This window comes from Eumetopias jubatus, unplaced genomic scaffold (assembly GCF_037043125.1).
Source record: "Eumetopias jubatus isolate StellerSeaLion01/CBP00866 unplaced genomic scaffold, mEumJub1_p1.0 scaffold_16, whole genome shotgun sequence".
Lineage (NCBI taxonomy): Eukaryota > Metazoa > Chordata > Mammalia > Carnivora > Otariidae > Eumetopias > Eumetopias jubatus.
The window spans coordinates 53,403,897-53,422,174 of NW_028274822.1; the positions used below are offsets into that span (position 1 = coordinate 53,403,897).

Below are 18,278 nucleotides of genomic sequence, written 5' to 3' on the forward strand. Positions count from 1 at the left end.
ACACACGAGTGGGGAGGAGAGGGAGAAGCAGGCTCCTCAGTGAGCAGGGAGCCCAACCTGGGGCTCAGTACCAGGACCCCGGAATCATGACGCGAGCTGAAGGCAGATGCCTAACTGACTGAGCCACCCAGGTGTCCCATGCCCCTCCTTTTTAAAAATCCTCATCTTAGATCATTAGTTCTCAATGTTGGCTGCAAATTAGAATCACGTGAAAAGTTTTTAAGGATTTAATACCTGTCCCCTCCCCCCCTCATACCCCCACCCTTAGAAATTCTAATTTTCTAATTTAACTGCTCTGGGGTAAGGCCCAAACACCAGTATTTTTTCTTTTTTTTTTTTTTTTTGGAGTTTCCCAGGTGATTCTAAAGTGCAGCCAGTGTTGAAAGCCACCACTGCCTTAGAACCCTGCCTCCTCTGCAAAAGCTCTTCCCCTGTTCCACCTCCCCCTCCAATCCATCTAGCAAACTTCTACTCAACATTCCACTGGCAGCCCACCATCACCTCACCTCTGAGTCATTTTCCGGCTTCCCCAGGAAGAAAATCCTCTCTCCTTTGTGCCTCGTTATTCATTCTGCAGAGTTCCCTCACAGCACCTGGCGTGAGTTAATGAACTTTTTCCATGGACTGGTTTCTGCTTCCACCGGACTGGGAGTTTATGGGGGTGAGGTTCATCTATGTATCCTCCGTGTCAATAAACATTGCTAGGGAAAAGGCGGGACAGACGTAAACTACTACAAGGACTCCATCTTCTCTGGTTTAAACCTCCACAATCCCTTGGGGGGATATTTCCAAAAACCCATAAATTCTCCAAATGCTCCACCACAGACCTGGCAGGGGAGATGAGTGATAGTGGAGAGCTTGGAGGGAATGTCCAAGGCTGTAAAAATCCACCTTAGGCCCAACTGTTGGGAGACATTCCTTTAGGGTTTTTGCAGTCAATTTTGATATTCTGAAAATAATAATAGTAATGGCTATGTACCAGCCACTGTTCTAAGATCTTGTTTTCCTTCAACGTTATTGAGGTATAATTGACAAACAAAAAATTATGTATTAAGATGGGGCACCTGGGTGGCACAGTCAGTTAAGGGGCAGACTCTTGATTTTGGCTCAGGTCAGGACCTCAGGGTGGTGAGATCGACCCCAACGTACGGCTCTGTGCTCAGAGTGGAGTCTGCTTGAGATTCTCTTTCTCCTTCCCCCTCTGCCCCTCCATCTCACTCTAAAATAAATAAATTAATTAAATCTTTAAAAAAATGTACAGTGTGATATTTTGTTATATGTATACATGGTGAATTCAACATTTTTAGATTTCACATATAACAGATCATGCACTATTTGTCTTTCTGTGTCTGGCTTATTTCATTCAGCATAACATTCTCCAGGTTTACCTATGTTAACTCAAATGACAGAATTTCCTCTTTTTAAGGCTGAATAATATTCCATTGTGTGTGTGTGTGTGTGTGTGTGTGTGTGTGTGTGTGTGAGTATTGATGGAAATGTAGATTGTTCCCACATTCAAGCTATTGTAAGGAGTGCTGCAATGAATGTAGGAATGCAAATCATGATTTCCATTCTTTTGGGTATGTACCAGAAGTGGGATTGCTGGATCTTATGGTAGTTCTATATTTAACTTTTTAAAAAAAGTTTATTTTTTTAAGCAATCTCTATGCCCCATGTGGGGTTGAACCCATGACCCAAGATCAAGAGTTCAACACTCTCCTGACGGAGCCCCCTACTTTTAACTTTTTGAGGAACTTTCACGCTGTTTTCCATAGCAACTGTGCCACCAACCCCTATGCAATTCCTCCACATCTTCACCAACACTTGTCATCTTTAGTCTTATTGATAATAACCACTCTAGGATTTTTAGCCTGGGTGGCTCAGATGGTTAAGCATCTGCCTTCGGCTCAGGTCATGATCCCAGGGTCCTGGGATCGAGTCCCACATTGGGTCTCTGGCTGAGCAGGGAGCATCCTTCTCCCTCTGCCTCTCCCCCTGCTCATGCTCTCTCTCTCTCTGTGTGTCTCAAATGAATAAATAAAATCTGAAAAAAATAAAATAAATAACCACTTTAACTGCTGTAAGGTGATATCCCATTGTGGTTTTGATTTGCATTTCTCTGATGGTTAGTGATGTCAAGCATTTTTTTGTACACTAATTGGCCATTTGTGTGTCTTCTTATAAGAAATATCTATTAAGGTCGTTTAGCCATTTTTAAGTTGGGTTATTTGCTGCTAATATCTTTATATTACAACTGAAGAAATTGACACTAAAACCTTACTTATTTTACTTCATCTTTGCAACAACCTTGTAAGAAAGTAAACCTCAGAGGCCAAACTTGCTCAAGGTCACAAGGCTAATAAGTGAAATCAAATTCAGCTCTGCTACTTACCTGTTTAACTGGTTGAGAAGCACTGCCCTATGGATTTTAATAATCTCTTATTAACTGCTGCTCTAGTTGTCTTCCCTTTCTCCGCTCTTCACTCTGCGTTGTGTGGGCTTCATCCTGAGGTTGGGTGCTCTCACTAGATGGTCACTGAGATCGTGGGAATCACACCAAGACACAATAGGCCTTCTCCTAACCAATCACTTCCAAGGAATGGGATCACCAAGAGCTACTGGAGGAGCAGAATGGGTGCTTGAAAGCCAACAGCTGCCTCCTTCACCCCTTATATTTACAGAGCATGTCCGAGTTTTCAGAATTGTTTCATGGTGGTTATTGCTTTTGAGCTTCACAACAATCTATGTCAAATGTGAGTTCGGGGGTGTCCTTTGGGGGTGGTTTTATGTACAGGAAAAAAATTAATTTTTTAAAAGATTTTGAGATAGAGCATGAGCAGGGGGAGGGGCAGAGGGAGAGGGAAAGGGAGAAGCAGACTCCCCCACCACCTCCCCACCCACCCCACTGAGTGCAGAGACTGAGGTGGGCCTCAATCCCAGAAAGTCAGACACTTAACTGACTGAGCCCCCAGGTGCCCCCCAAAATTAATCTTAATATTCAATATATTAAAATACAAATCTCACAATCTAATCCTTCCTTAGGCTTTTAAGTCTAGCTTACAAATTCTATTTTTACAACTCTAAGAAGTTTGGCAATGATTTTAAAAAGACCTTTGATTGGGACGCCTGGGTGGCTCAGTCATTAGGTGTCTGCCTTCCACTCAGGTCATGATCCCAGGGTCCTGGGATGGAGGCCCACATCAGGCTCCCTGCTCAGCAGGAAGCCTGCTTCTCCCTCTCCCACTCCCCCTGCTTGTGTTCCCTCTCTCGCTGTGTCTCTCTCTCTGTCAAATAAATAAATAAAATCTTTAAAAAATAAAATAAAAAGACCTTTGATTGAAATGGTCCTATTTATAAACATAATCAAATATTTAGGACCTTTTAAACTGCACTTATAAATTTAATGTATATATTAAATAATCATCTGACTTAATAAATAAAATATTCCTGAGCACTAAATAATTCTTTTTTTTTTTTAATTTGAGTAAAGCTGGGGCGACCGGTTGGCTCAGTCAGTTAAATGTTTGCCTTCAGCACAGGTCATGATCCCAGGGTCCTGGTATTGAGTCCCGCATTGGGCTCCCTGTTCCGCGGGAAGCCTGCTTCTCCCTCTCCCTCTGCAGCTCCCCCTGCTTGTGCTCTCTCTCTATCTCAAATAAACAAATAAAATCTTTTAAAACGTTCTGAGTCTGACACACAATGTTACATTAGTTTCAGGTGTACAGCTGTGATCTGACGAGCCTGTATGTCATGTTCTCACCGCAAGTGTAGCTGCCATCTGTCCCTGTACATCACTATCACAATGTTATTGACTATAGTTCCTATACTGTGCCTTTTAGTCCTGTCACTTAGTCATTCCGTAAGCGGAAGCCTGTAACTTCCCCCGCCTGGGTGAACCAGTTTGCCCATCTGCTCACCCCCTTTCCCCTCTGGCAACCATCAGTTCATTTTCTGTATTTACAGGTCAGATTCTGATGCTACTTTTTGTTTGTTTATTCATTCGTTTTTTTTTTAATTTTTATTTATTTATTTTAAAGATTTTATTTATTTATTTGACAGAGAGAGACAGAGACAGTGAGAGAGAGACACAAGCAGGGGGAGAGGGAGAGGGAGAAGCAGGCTTCCCGCTAAGCAGGGAGCCAGACATGGGGCTCAATCCCAGGACCCTGGGATCATGACCTGAGCCGAAGGCAGATGCTTAATGACTGAACCAACCAGGCACCCCATTTGGTTTTTTTTTTTTTAAGATTTTATTTATTTATATGACAGAGAGAGAGAGACAGCGAGAGAGGGAACACAATTCGGGGGAGTGGGAGAGGGAGAAGCAGGCTTCCACTGAGCAGAGAGCCCGGTGCAGTGCTCATTCCCAGGACCCTGGGATCATGACTTGAGCCGAAGGCAGACGCTTAACGACTGAGCCACTCAGGCGCCCCGTTTGGTTTTTTTAGATTCCACCTATGAGTAAAATCATATGTTATTTGTCTTGACTTATTTCACTTAGCATAATACCCTCTAGATCTATCTAAACGGCATGATCTCATCGTTTTGTATGGCCACGTAAACTAAATAATTCTTATAAATTTCATATGTTAAATTAAACTTATAACATGTTGAATGTGAAGTTCTCTTAAATAATTCAGTTCTGGATCTATACTTAATCACATCTCCAAATCAATTATGTATTTGCACATTTTAAATTGGATTGATGAGGCAGTTACTTTAATAGTTCAATTACCTGCAAACATGACAAGTATATAAGATGCCAAATATGTGCACATTCCTTAAAACAAAAATATGAATACCATGAATTTGGTTCCCTCAAATCATTTCGGGGATATAAGGCACTTCCCATACAATCTACGATTTTCCCATGTAATTATTGCTTGAGGTTGCACAAACACCAAATATTTAAGCCAGGATGCTAATTGAATTCTTACTTGTGAGGAACTGAATTGTATTTGCAGTTGCTGTATCAATTACCCTTAATTTCAGGAGAGCATGGATCAAATAGCCCAAGACAAAGACTCTCTGATTCTTGCCTAAGAGGAGTCTTGCCCGCCCTACACCACTTAATTAGGTTTTGCATTTCTTTGGCTTTTAAGATATATAATTGTAATTTCCTCATTTCTCTAAAGAACTTTGAATTTGCTTGATTCCTACATTCTTTTTTATTCTTAGGATCTCATAACTCTTTTGTGGTATTAAAATGATGTTCATTTGAATTCTCTATTTGTCAGACTTGGTTTACAACTTCCAAAGTAATTCAACTGACATGATTTATGCTAGACAAGTTGCCTGGAAATCCTGTGGCTGGGTTCTCAACCTTATGGGGTATTCTCTTAAAGCAAGCTTTCTATGGCCTATGACTCTCTTACCAGGGGTTAAAGAATAGTTATGCCCAGCTCACAAAACTAACCAATGAAGGGACTACAACCTGCCCCCCGCCCCAAAGTGGTATGAAAATCACTTTAAACCTAAAACATCCAGGGGTGCCTGGATGGCTCAGCAGGTTAAGCATCTGCCTTGGGCTCAGGTCATGATCTCAGGGTCCTGGGATTGAGCCCTGCATCAGGCTCCCCCTGCCTGTGCTCTCTTGCTCTCTCTTTCTCTCTCTCTCAAATAAATAAATAAAATCTTAAAAAAAAATAAACTTAAACATCTGAACATCCAGCAGACACAGAAGGAAACAATATCTAAACTTAAGCAAAGCCTCCTGAAAATACAGCTGCCCTTGACCCCCTCGGAGGGAGTTTCCCTTTTGGGAGCAGACTGACATTTAGCACCAGGAAGTACAAATTCAGCCACCATTAGCATCAAAAAGTCTAATAAAACCTTCCATATTTTCCCATTGAAACCAAAATTCATCCCCTTTTTGTTAAGTTAGTCCATAAACCTTTACTTCTCTCTATGGTACTCATCACGAGCACTCCCATGTGCACATGTAAATAAACCCTGTCTTTGTCCTGTTAATCTGTGTTTTCTAAAAGGGATTTTCCAAACTTTAGATTTATATGATAAAACTTTTTGGTTAGAACTACCTAACCTTGTTTTATTGCTGTTGCCTTTATTGGGCTTCACAGATACTTTTTTTTTTAACAAAACTGAAGGTTTATGGCAACCCTCCATTAAGCAAGTCCACTGGTGCCATTTTTCCAATAGCATTTGCTCACCTCATGACTCTGTGTCACATTTTGGTAATTTTTGCAATATTTCAAACTTTTTCATTATTATATTTGGTTTGCTGCAATCTCATGATAGGACTTTAACAGATGAAGAGTTGCTTCTTATAGATGAGCAAAGAAAGTGGTTTCTTGAGACGGAATCTACTCCTGGTGAGGATGCCATGAAGATTGCTGAAATGACAACAAAGGATTTAGAATAGTACATAACAACTTAGTGGATAAAGCAGCAGCAGGTTTTGAGGGAACTGACTCCAATTTTTAAAGAAGTTCTACTCTAGGTAAAATGCTATCAAACAACATTGCAGGCCACAGAGAAATTGCTCATGAAAGGAAGAGTCCATCAATGCGGCAAACTTCATTCTTATCTTATTTTAAGAAGTTGCCACAGCCACCCCAACCTTCAGCAACCACCCTTATCAACATGGAGGCAAGACCCTCCACCAGCAAAAAGATCATGACTCACTGAAAGCTCAGATGATGGCTAGCATTTTTTAGCGATATATTTTTTTAAAGAATTATTTATTTTACAGAGAGAGAGAGCACATGCGTGCACATGCACAGAGAGGAGGGGCTGAGGGAGAGGGAGAGAGAAACTTAAGCAGACTCCCGGCTGAGCTCACAACCTGACCCGGGCTTGATCTCACAACCCTGAGATCATGACCTGAGCCAAACTAAGAGTCAGACACTTAACTGACTATGCTACCCAGGCACCCCATTTTTTAGCAATATTTTTAATAAAAGTATGTATATTGTTTTTTAGAAATAATGCTATTGTACACTTCACAGTGTTAACATAACTTTTATATGCACTGAGAAACCAAAAAATTCATTTGACTTGTTTTATTGTGATATTCACTTTTACTGTGGTCGTCTGAAACCAAACCTGCAATATCTCTGAGGTATGCCTGCAGATTTTTGGGTATTACGACTCTTGTTTTAGATATCCATTTTGTCCTGTTCATTTGTCTCTGTCTTTTGTGTCATTGTTTGTCATAAATCATAGGGTAGAACACGGGCATAGCTGTCTATAAGCCTGTTGTTTGAGCCTCACAGACCACTTAGTTTACAGTTCTCACCAGACTGGTGGCCCCTTAGATAAGCTTCACTGTGGGTCACCAATAAAACTGGGTGAGGTTCTTCCGATTTGATTTTATGTCCTGAGAGCTTGGCTTGGATCCAGAGAGAACATTCTCTCTGGTTTTCCACCTGCTGGGCAGCACAGATATTTGAGTTCGTGTTCAGAGGTGACCAACCACTGGGCTGGGGGCGAACACAGGAGGAAGACAAGCAACACTTTCCTACCAACTGTTACCAGCTCTCAGGAGGTTTGTCTAAGTATAAGTCCTACAGGATCCCAGCCCATTAGGACCCTTATTGTCTCCTTCCCCATTGCCTTTGAGCACTGAGAATTCTCCTCTCAGTATCATGGATTAGTGAATCTGTGATTGGAGGTGTCTCGTCTTTGTAAGAGGTCCGAGTCACATATACCTAAATGCCATTCTTACTGCTTATGGCAGGGAGAGTCCCTGCTTTCTTTCTCCTTGGCTATCTTTGGATATGGGGGCTGCATCTTCTGTGCCTTCTTTGGGAATATGTCTTGTGTCCATGTTTAAGCCATAAAAAAAAGCTTATTGGCTTAAGTCATGTTGGAAATGAGTATACTCTCTGAAGTTGAGTTAGAGTCCCAGGCTTTTTTGCAATATACTTCTTGGGCTGAAAATTTTTTTCTGACTTTTTTGGAGACTTCTCTGTTTTTCCTACTTGCCTTTCACGGGAACTTCTCAGTTGACTGAAACCCTCAGCTTTCTCCAACCCTTGCTGACTACATGATCCACCTCTATGGTGCTAACTGTCTTCTTCTGTTCTCATTGGTGTGATTTTATTAAAGATCATTTGGGACTTCAGTGGTTCCTTTGGGAAACTTAAGATTTCCCCAAATCGGTCCCTCTGAGATCTTTCCTTTCTTATGATCTCCACTCCTTCCTCCTCCTTTGACCAATTACCATCTTCCCTTCAGCTCCTTTGATATGTCCCCCTTCAGATGCTTACCTTCTCCATCCCTCTGCCCACTACTGCCAGACCTTCCCTTTCTACTCCAGCTGCTCATCTCCCTACAGCCACTCAGGCTTTAGGCCCCCTCACCCTGATCAGGAGCTCTTGAGGGACAAAAGATAACCAAAAAAGTTACCATAAGTGACCACCTAAAGCCAAAAAGGGCATAAGTCCAATAAGAATGTTTCTCTGTATAAGAGAACATAACTGGAAACATTGATTAGATAACCAAGGCTTCTACTGGAATGTCATTTGAGAATGATATGCATAGAATCAGGTACGTCCAGACAGTTTTAAGAAATGGATCCAATGCTTACAAATTACTCTTGGAAAAACCAGCCTGGCTTATGGGGTTCCCAGTCTTACAGGTGGGTAAGGAAGGTCACTTCCTGGTAGGCTCAGGAAACAGGATATTTTGGGGACCTCAAGGAAAGAGGATTTCACCCAAATCTATAGGTACTGCAGATGGAGTCTGGTAGTGAGTTCTTGGCTAGACTTCCTACCCTTGAGAAGCTTTGGAAAGTCCAATCTGAGATTCCTTATGGAAAGGTCCAGCAAAGCAAACTTTGAAAAAAAAAAAAAGGCTTATGGGGTCAACTGCCATTGTTGTTGTGCTTATAGAGATAATTAGGCCAAATTAGATGAGACTAGACTTATTTTGCAAAAATAATCTTTCTTTGATTATCTTTGATCAAAAGTATGGGTTACTCTAGAGGTGAATTTTAGGTTTCAGTGGAAAACTATAACCCACTCTTGCAAGTTATCAGATTCCAGTCCTCTTCACTGTCTTGGAGGTTTATCGTCTACCTGTAAACTGGGCTGAATCCTGCCATCTTGCACATTTTGTCAGTCCTTACCAAATTCTTAATTCTTCTAGTTTCTTTCAATACCAGGTTACAGCCCTCCAAATTAATGTTTCCAATTTCTTTCCCACCTTCCTGATGTGGCATCCCCAAAACCCAACACCCGACTGCCCAGATCCTTATTGGTGCTTCTAGGTTGTCTTTTAACTGCCCTTTTCCTGAAACCCTGCAAGCTGAAGCTGGGTGACTTGAGAGAAATCTGTCAGATCGCCTCACTCCACCACCTAAATGTGCTTTGAGCACAATGTCTAGAAATCTTGGCTGGCTGCACTCTGAACTCAAAAATGGGGTTTATTGACTACTCCAACAATTCATCTTTTCTTTTTCTTTTTGTTTTGATAGGAATACCCTTTGTTAAATGTTCAGGACTGGGGGACGGATTCAACAAAATATGAGGCAATGTGTTTTGATTTGTTCTTTTTGTCTGACCCGTCTGCTGCATGTTCTTTCCCTCTGTAGATCTCTTACAACTTCTAACCAGTCTTCTCTCCACAGCAACTGATCCAGCTCCTTGTATGTGAAACTTCCCTACATGATGGGACTCTATCACCCCTCATCCTCACTCCTAATGTCTTTTGCATCTCATTTCCTGCTTCCCTTCATCTGCTCTAACTCCTTAGCTCATTTGCTGTTCTTCAAATTGACAAATGCACTCCTGCCTCAGGGTCTTTGCACTAGCTGTTCCCTTTGTCTAGGACGCTCTTCCCTCAGAGATCTCTGCAGGATTCACTCCCTGATATTCTCCAAGTCTTTACTGAGATGATTATTTTAAAAAGACTTCACTGGCAATTACATAAAATAGTCACACTTACAGGGAATAGTCCCTGGGGCAAGTTGGGTGTTCTAGAAGCCGACACTGAGACAGAGTTTGAGATGCAGGATGTTTATTAGAGATCAGCACTTGTGAAAGGAAGACCTAGGAGAAGCAGGAGGGCAAACAGTGAAGTCAAATTGTGATGCAGGCACAAAAAATTATTGGCCAATTTGGCGGGGAATTCTAGAGTAAGAATTGTCCAGAATTGGGGTGCCGGGTGACTCAGTCAGGTTAATGTCCAACCCTTGATTTCGGCTCAGGTCATGATCTCAGGGTCATGGGATCAACGTGGAATCTGCTTGTCCCTCTCCCTCCTCCTCTGTCCTTCCCCGATCCCTAAAATAAATACATAAAAAAAAAAAAATCTTAAAAAAAAAAAGAATTGTCCTGTATTGGGCTGAAATGACCAGGCCTTTATACCCCTGCCATGCTCAGCCATTGGTTATGGGCTGCCCTGGGAATGGGGTGACCGTGGGCAAAACAGCAGTCTGAAGCTGCACTGACCCTGAAAGAGCCAACAGCTGGAGTCTGCTGCTAACCACTCCCCACAGCTCGGCAGCAAGCTCTTCCTTCAAGAGGGGGCATCTTTGTATCTATCACCCATCCCCAACCCTGTATTAATGAAGCTCCATGAGGGCAGGCACTTACTTTCTAATAATCAGTGATATATCACTTAGAACACAGCCTGGTTCCTAGCAGGGCTCAGTACCTGTTGATTGAATGAATGAATGAAATCAGTTACTAGATTGAAGACTTCATTAAATCTATGCACAAAATGCGTGAAAAACTTTACCCCAGTGAATAATAGAACTCCTTCACTCTTTCCATCATGAAAATGTTTTAATCGGTTTGCCCCATACCTGCTATGTTATAGAACCACAGAATAACAGGATGACGATGTATCCAAAAACCTGAGAAAGAAGCATCTCTACGTCCTCTTCGGTGTGATGTTCTTTTAGGCAGTGTCTTAGTGGGCTTGGGCTGCCATAACACAATACCATAGACCAGGTGTCTTAACAGAAATTTACTTCTCATGATTCTGGAGGATAGAAGTCCAAGAATAAGGTGCTGGCTTATTTAGTTTCTGTTAAAAACGCTCTTCCTGGCTTGTAGATGGCCCTCTTTTTGCTGTGTCCTCACATGACCTTTCCATATTGCATGCATGTTCAGGTGGTGGGGGGAGATCTCTTTCTCTTTTTATAAGGCCAGTAATCTCACCATGGGGACCTCACCCTCATGACTTCTTCTACCCCTATGACCTTCCAAAGACCCCACCTCCAAATACATAAGGTGTTAGGGCATCAACATGTGAATTTTGAGGGGGACATAAGCATTCAGCCCATAACAAACAGGCTGTATGACAGGGTGACAGAGCACTGGGCGAGGGGGGTCTAAGACCCAGGTTTTTAAAGCTAGATCTGTTCTCGAATGACTTTGACCATGAACAAGTAAGGGGCTTTTTGGATCTCAGTGTCTCTACCAGAAAATAAGGGAATTGAGAAGACCGGCTCCAGGATTTCTTCCAGCTCTATCACATTCTGCTAGTTTTCTTCCTTCAGGCCCTTGCAATGTACATTTATGTGATATTTTGCCTGATTATCTTTAGATCGCTTTTTAGAGAATAAAAAAAAAATCACAGGGCTATTTCAAGAATGTAGGTGGGTAATATGCACCATGAGGATTTGAGAGAGGTAGGAGAGGAGCATGGGATAGGGAGTGGCTTTGCAAAGGATCCATTTAAGCTGCGACGCGTCAGTGAGCGAGCGGGCCAGGCATAATGCCAGGCCGGCGGAACTGAATGAGCCCATCGACAGCAGTACCTGGAACAAGAGTGGCTGTCACCAGATACACTGGGACTAGAGAAAGGGGAGACCCAAGGGGTACTTTGTTTATTTAGTACCTGTCTTATCTCACCTGTCTCTTCATTTATTCCTTTTTTTTTAATCTCTCCCGGAACCCCTCCCCCCACTGTAATCTCTATGAGAAGAATTGTTGGTACAGAGCAGGCACCCAATAAATATTTATTAAATACATAAAAGATGTCAGGGTCTCAATAGAAGCGACATTCATACATTTTGGGGAAAGTAATCACTATAAGGAACACACTTTATTTTCAAATAGGACCAGTTCTTTCTTTTTTCCTTCCCTTCCTTCCATCTTTCCTTCTTTCCTTCCTTCCTTCCATTTATGTATCTGTCTAACCAAGACAAAAATTTCTTTTTTTTTTTTAAGATTTTACTTATTTATTTATTTGACAGAGAAAGAGAGAGAGCACAAGCAGGGGGAGCGGCAGGGAGAGGGAGAGGGGGAAGCAGGCTTCTTGCGGAGCAGGGAGCCCAATGTGGGGCTTGATCCCAGGACCCTAGGATCATGACCTGAGCCAAAGGCAGATGCTTAATGATTGAGCCACCCAAGTGCCCCAAGACAAAAATTTCATAAAACAAATCTTGCTTTTACTAGATACAATTTGTTCTGGCATTTTAATCTTCTATTTTCTTTTTTAAAACCTTCTGGCCCTGACCTGCGATACTCATTTAGCCACCTCACAGGGCGGGAAGGGTGGAGGGAGGCAGTGGGTCCCCGCTGGTGTGTGTGATGGGGTCACCCTGAGCTGGAAATGGATATCGCAGGCTGAGAGCTCAGTGGCGCTACATACTTCCCTACCCGCCTTTGTTCTGATTCTCTGCTCTGCAGGGAGGCTTAGTGCTTTAAGCTTCTTCATAGTTTTATCTTCAGGGAACGAACATGCCAATCAGCAAACATGAGTATCTGCCCTACTGATATTTCTATCAGTTAGATATCCTATTTATCAATTAATCAATTGATATTAATTGATATTCTATTTTATACACCTACCTCTTGTGAATCTGATCAGTGTGAATCAGAATCTGAAAAACTGTTCCTTTGGATGCCCCGACAATGTCATAATTCTACAAAAACTGGAGCCCAGACTGGACAGAGGGCAGCCAGTTCCCTGATGCTGTAAGGGGACTATTCCTTTGGGAGAATCTAATGCTTACAGAAGTTTATAAAGACAACAATGATCTTTCTGGATGCTGGCACTGCCTGTATTGTGAAGTCCTTTGTAAACCTTAGGGGCTAACAATTAAAGAATCATGTTGAGCTAAGTCACACATAGCACACATTTGTATCATGTAGTAGAGAATGGATCCTTGCCCTTGGGAACTATGCAACAAATGCAACTCAGGGGCCAGCTAAACCTAGAAAAAATACTCACATACACACGTGCTTATTTAACAACATGTTGCATTTAGATAGGGCTTCACAGTTTTCAGATGTGTGCAGGCTGCAGGCTCATCTGTTCCTTGAGGAAGTTGGGAAGGGTGCTGTTATAACTGTGGCTCTGACAGCTTAATCCACTCCAAGCTTTTGTCCTTGGGTCACCTGCTCAGTAACTGGAAGAGCAAGGCCTTAATTTCCAGCCTTCTCACCAACAGCTCAGCTCTCTATGGTTTTCATACTTAAATATGGTGATCCTCGTTTTGAGGGTTCCAGACCTTTATGATGCCTGGCATGCTCATGAACTTGTCCCAACACCTGCAGACACGCTTCTAAAGCTACCCATCCTTCCAACCATGCACCTCATGCAGTTCAGCCAGAAAGAAAAAAACACAGCTGACTGGGCAGAATATAAGAGGAACTGCGTTCACCTCCCAACTTATGAAACTATCCTCTTGGCTTTCACAGTTAGAGGGAGCCATCTGATCCAGAGAGTTACCTAGACTGAATATCTAGAGGGAACTTTTATTTTTTTTAAAGATTTTATTTATTTATTTGAGAGAGAGAACAAGCAGAGGGGAGAGGCAGAGTGAGAGGGAGAAGCAGGCTCCCCACTGAACAGGGAGCCCAACGTGAGGCTCGATCCCAGGACCTTGAGATCATGACCTGAGCCAAAGGCAGATGCTTAACCAACTGAGCCACCCAGGTGTCCCTAGAAGGAACTTTAAATCAGACTTGATAAAGCAACAAAAGGAATTAGTCAGGAATGAATGCACACCCAGGAATAAGCACAATCTACAGCTTATTGTACAGTTAATATAAATGTGCAACACACTATAATTCAGTGTGACTTTCTTGTGCCAATTTCCAATTTGTCTCCACTGAAACTACTTTAGGAGAGTTGTCTTTGTTCTACTACAGTTCGAGCATCCTTTAGCCTTTTATTTTTCTTCTGTAGTCAAGGTTCCGTTGACCTATTTCTGTGTGTCTTTCTAGGAAAAACACATATTTTCCTTTACTCTCAGACACAATAGTTCTGACTCCAGATGTGTGGGCTTTTCCCACATCACCCAATTCTCTGACACCAGCTGGGTGTCCTACAGTTCAGTGAATTCCAATAGTAAATGAGTTAGCACAGACCCTATACTTTCAGGGCTCAGTCCCACAAGACTGCCCCCCCAACTTCAGACACCAGGTGCAAGTGGTAGGTCTTCAAGTTATCCCAACTTCTGTCTGACTTGGCTACAGAGGTCCTCATGACCCCATCTTCAGGTTCAATAATTTGCTAGAATGGCTCACAGAACTCAGGAAAACAGTTTACTTACTACTGCCAATTTATTATAAAGGATACAAATGAATAGCCAGATGAAGGGGTACATAAGGTAGGATCTGGAAGGACTCTGAGCACAGAAGCTTCTATCCCCTTGGAGTTAGGATGTAACACCCTCCAAGCCCATAAATGCATTCACCAACCTGGAAACTCTCCCACCCCCATACTTGTGGTGTTTTTGTGGAGGCTTCATCACGTAGGCATGATCTATCACTAACTCAATCTCCAGCCCACTCCTCTTCCCTGAGCATGGGGGGTGGGGCTGAAAGGTCCAAGCCTCTAATCTTGGCTTGGTCTTTCTGGTGACCAGCCCCCATCCTGAAACCACCCAGGAGCCCATCAAGAGTTGCCTTGTTAGAACAAAAGACACTCCTATCACCCAGGAAATTCCAAGGAATTTGTGTCAGAAACCAAGGTCAAAGATTAGGACAAAAGATGCTCCTAGTGTTCTTATCACTTAGGAAATTACCAGGGTTTAGGAGCCCTGTGTCAGGAACAGTGTCCTACTGTCCACTCTTGGAAGACTGTTTCCTTATGTCACCAATTTTCCATCTCTGTTTATAACTGCTTAAAGTGTAGATTTTAAGATGGAGTTTTCAGTGGGGCACCTGGGTGGCTCAGTCTGTTAAGCATCCAACTCTTGATCTCAGCTCAGGCCATGGAACCTACTAAAAAAAAAAATTAAAGATAGGGATTTTTCAGAAAGTAGTCTGGAGATGATTTTGTGGAATACTATCTGCCTAGGAACAAGCTAATCTGTGTTTCCTGCCCTGTTGGCTCTTGGCCTCTCTCTGAGCTCCCTCAGCCACTCTAAGGATCCTTCCCACAGTACAACAAGACAGAGGTTTCTACCGTCTTCTCGCTATGGGGAAGATTGTCTATTTAGGGCCCAAACTGTAAATGGCTTTCTCCACCATCCAGCCCCGAGCACCTCATTCTTTCCTCTGTGCTTTACTACTGGGTCCCTTTTGGCTAAAATAAAGAGAGGGACATATTTACTTTCTGGTCCTGAGCCTCATATACATAGCATCCCGATCTTCTTTCTTGGTCTCCCATCTGGACCAACATTGGGCTAGAGAGTGGGAAACCCATGCATTTCATGTTAAGGTCTCACAAGGAATCACTGGCTAGGACTCCACTGGTGGATGTTGCATGTGATAACTCACATTTTGCTTGATGAGTTGAGGCTCTCAGGGGAGGCAAGTTTTGAGAGGAACTGACAGGGCAAGTGAGGCTGCGCTCTGCATGGGAGAAGTCCTGTCACAGTCAGGTCAAGTAGCCTGAGGGGATTGGAGAGATTGTGGCCAGATGTGGAGTGGAATTAGAGGTTTGAGAACTGTGTGAAGCACAAATCAAACTGAGATCATTCTAAATTATCCTGCTTTTTTATTATCTAATAATTCTCAATTATATTTAACCCTACAATTCTAAAGATGTCATTAAGATGTGATTTATTTTTGTCGTGTTTTGTTTGTTTACTGGGTTTTATAAATAAAAAATTTCTAAAAAGCCTCTTAGGGTGCCTGGCTGGCTCAGTCAGTGGAGCATGAGACTCTTGATCTCAGGGTCATGAGTTCAAGCCCCATGTTGGGCGTGGAGCCTACTTAAGAAAAAAAAAGAAAAAGAAAAGCCTCTTGCATCCAACCACATGATTCATTATTTGTGGCCAGAAAATTCCTATTAAGAAAGAAGAATCTTCTGTTTGGGCTGATAAAAATAAAGTTCTGAAATGGATAGTGATGATGGCTACACAACATTGTGAGTGTACTTCATGTCACTGAATTGCATACTACTTAAAGATAGTTAAAATGGTAAAATTTTATATGTATATTTTGCAACAGTTAAAAAACATTTTTTTTAAGGCAGAACCCCAAGGCAGGGCACAGACCTTCGAACCCTCTTTGAGCAGCTGGAAGCACTTAGGGGTTGATAACAGTGTCTACAGTAAGAATCTGACCTTTGGAGCCACACAGGCCTAGGCTCACAGTGAGGTCCTGCCCACACGAGCTGTGTGACATGAGCAAGCTCTCAACCTCCTTGGGTCTCAGTTTCTCATAGTTAAGAAAGACAGAAACTAACAAGTAGGACTTTTGCTAGGATTAAATAAAATAATGTTAAGTGAGGGATTTAGAATGTACCAACTTAGTTATGCCTAAACCCTAGAGCTTTTTAAAACTATCTGTGCTCAGGGGTGCCTGGGTGGCTCAGTCGGTTAGGGGTCTGACTCTTGATTTTGACTCAGGTCATGATCTCAGGGTTGTGAGATCGAGCCTCCTGCGGAGCCTACTTAAGATTCTCTCTCCCTCTCCCTTTGCCCCTCCCCCACCTCCTTCTCTAAAAACAAACAAACAAAAAATGCACAACAACAACAACAAAAACTATCTGTGCTCAGACGCTATTCCTACTGGACACCCACCACCATTGGAAGGGCCTACGAAGGGATGACTCCTAGTGTTTAAAGCAGACGCTTGCACCAAGGGTTAGTGTGAAGCTCCTATGTTAATTTAGTGCTACAGTGTTTTTATTTTTATTTATTTTTTATTTTCTAGATACTTCTTGCCATTATCTACATTTCATTGATCCTGATATAGAAGCTTGCTCCTCCTATCTCTCCACACCTGCTGGCACATAACAACATGATCGATGGTCTTATATTAGTGCTGTGCTTGTTGAGTTTTCAGATGTGTTATCAAATCCTCTCTTTGCCAGTTTAGTGATAAGATCATAAAGGGAAGAGAGGCAGGTTGAGACTGGGTAATCAGCTCTGCAGAGAAGCAGGATCCATTGCAACGACCCAGCCTCAGAGTAGCCCCCATGGATCACTCACGCAGAGTAGCGCTGAATCAGTACTGTGGAGTTGCCTGTTTCCCACTGTTACCCAGGAGTGCAAAGGGTACTTCTGCCTCCCCCATGTCCTTCTTTGTGATTTAAAATTTCTCAGATTTTAATTTTTTTAATTTTTAAAAAAATTTTTATTTAAGTTCAATTTAGTTAACATATAGTGTATTATTAGTTTCAGGGGTAGAATTTAGTGATTCATCAGTTGTATATAACACCCAGTGCCCATTCCATCATGTGCCCTCCTTAGTGCCCATCACCCAGTTACCGCATACCCACACCCACCTCCCCTCCAGCAACCCTCAGTTTGTTTCCTGTAGTTGAGTCTCTGATGGTTTGCCTCTCCCTCTATTTTTATCTTATTTTATTTTTCCTTCCCTTTCCCTGTGTCCATCTGTTTTGTTTCTTAATTCCACATCTGAGTGAGACCATATGGTATTTGTTTTTCTCTGACTGACTTATTTTGCTTAGCATAATACCCTCTGCATAATAATACCATCCACATTGTTGCAAATGGCAAGATTTCATTCTTTTTGAAGGCTGAGTAATATTCCATCGTGTGTGTGTGTATCTACCACATCTTCTTTATCCATTCATCTATCGATGGACATTTGGGCTCTTTCCATAGTTTGGATATTGTGGACATTGCTGTTACAAACAATGGAGTGCAGGTGCCCCTTCAAATCACTATTTTTGTATCCTTTGGATAAATACCTAGTAGTACAATTGCTGGGTCATATGGTAGCTCTATTTTCAACTTTCTGAGGAACCTCCATACTGTTTTCCAGGGTGGCTGCCCCAGCTTGCCTTCCCACCAAGAGTGTAGGAGGCTTCCCCTTTCTCTGCATCCTCGCCAATAGTTGCCTGGTTCCCTCTGTTACCTAGGAGTGCAAAGGGTACTTCTGCCTCCCCAAGGTCCTTCTTTGTGATTTGAAATTTCCCAGATTTTTAAAAAGCAC

The 18,278-nt window shown here is 42.4% G+C and overlaps 1 long non-coding RNA gene across 5 annotated transcripts in view; it reads right to left on the bottom strand.

Moving 5' to 3' along the window:
* Positions 1–4,273: 4,273 nt before the first annotated feature.
* The window catches only part of LOC114200317 (uncharacterized), a 68,029-nt gene continuing 54,024 nt past the window's right edge, over positions 4,274–18,278 (bottom strand). For 3 of the 5 annotated variants that reach the window (XR_015766972.1, XR_015766971.1, XR_015766970.1), the window contains 4 exons: positions 10,772–10,950; positions 10,560–10,620; positions 6,171–6,353; positions 4,274–4,455 (listed from right to left, as the gene is read on the bottom strand). This is a non-coding gene — a long non-coding RNA (uncharacterized LOC114200317). Of the gene's footprint in view, positions 4,456–6,170; positions 6,354–9,952; positions 10,248–10,559; positions 10,621–10,771; positions 10,951–18,278 lie in introns of those variants that run through there. The other 2 variants (XR_003607438.2, XR_015766973.1) reach the window with 2 other exon arrangements.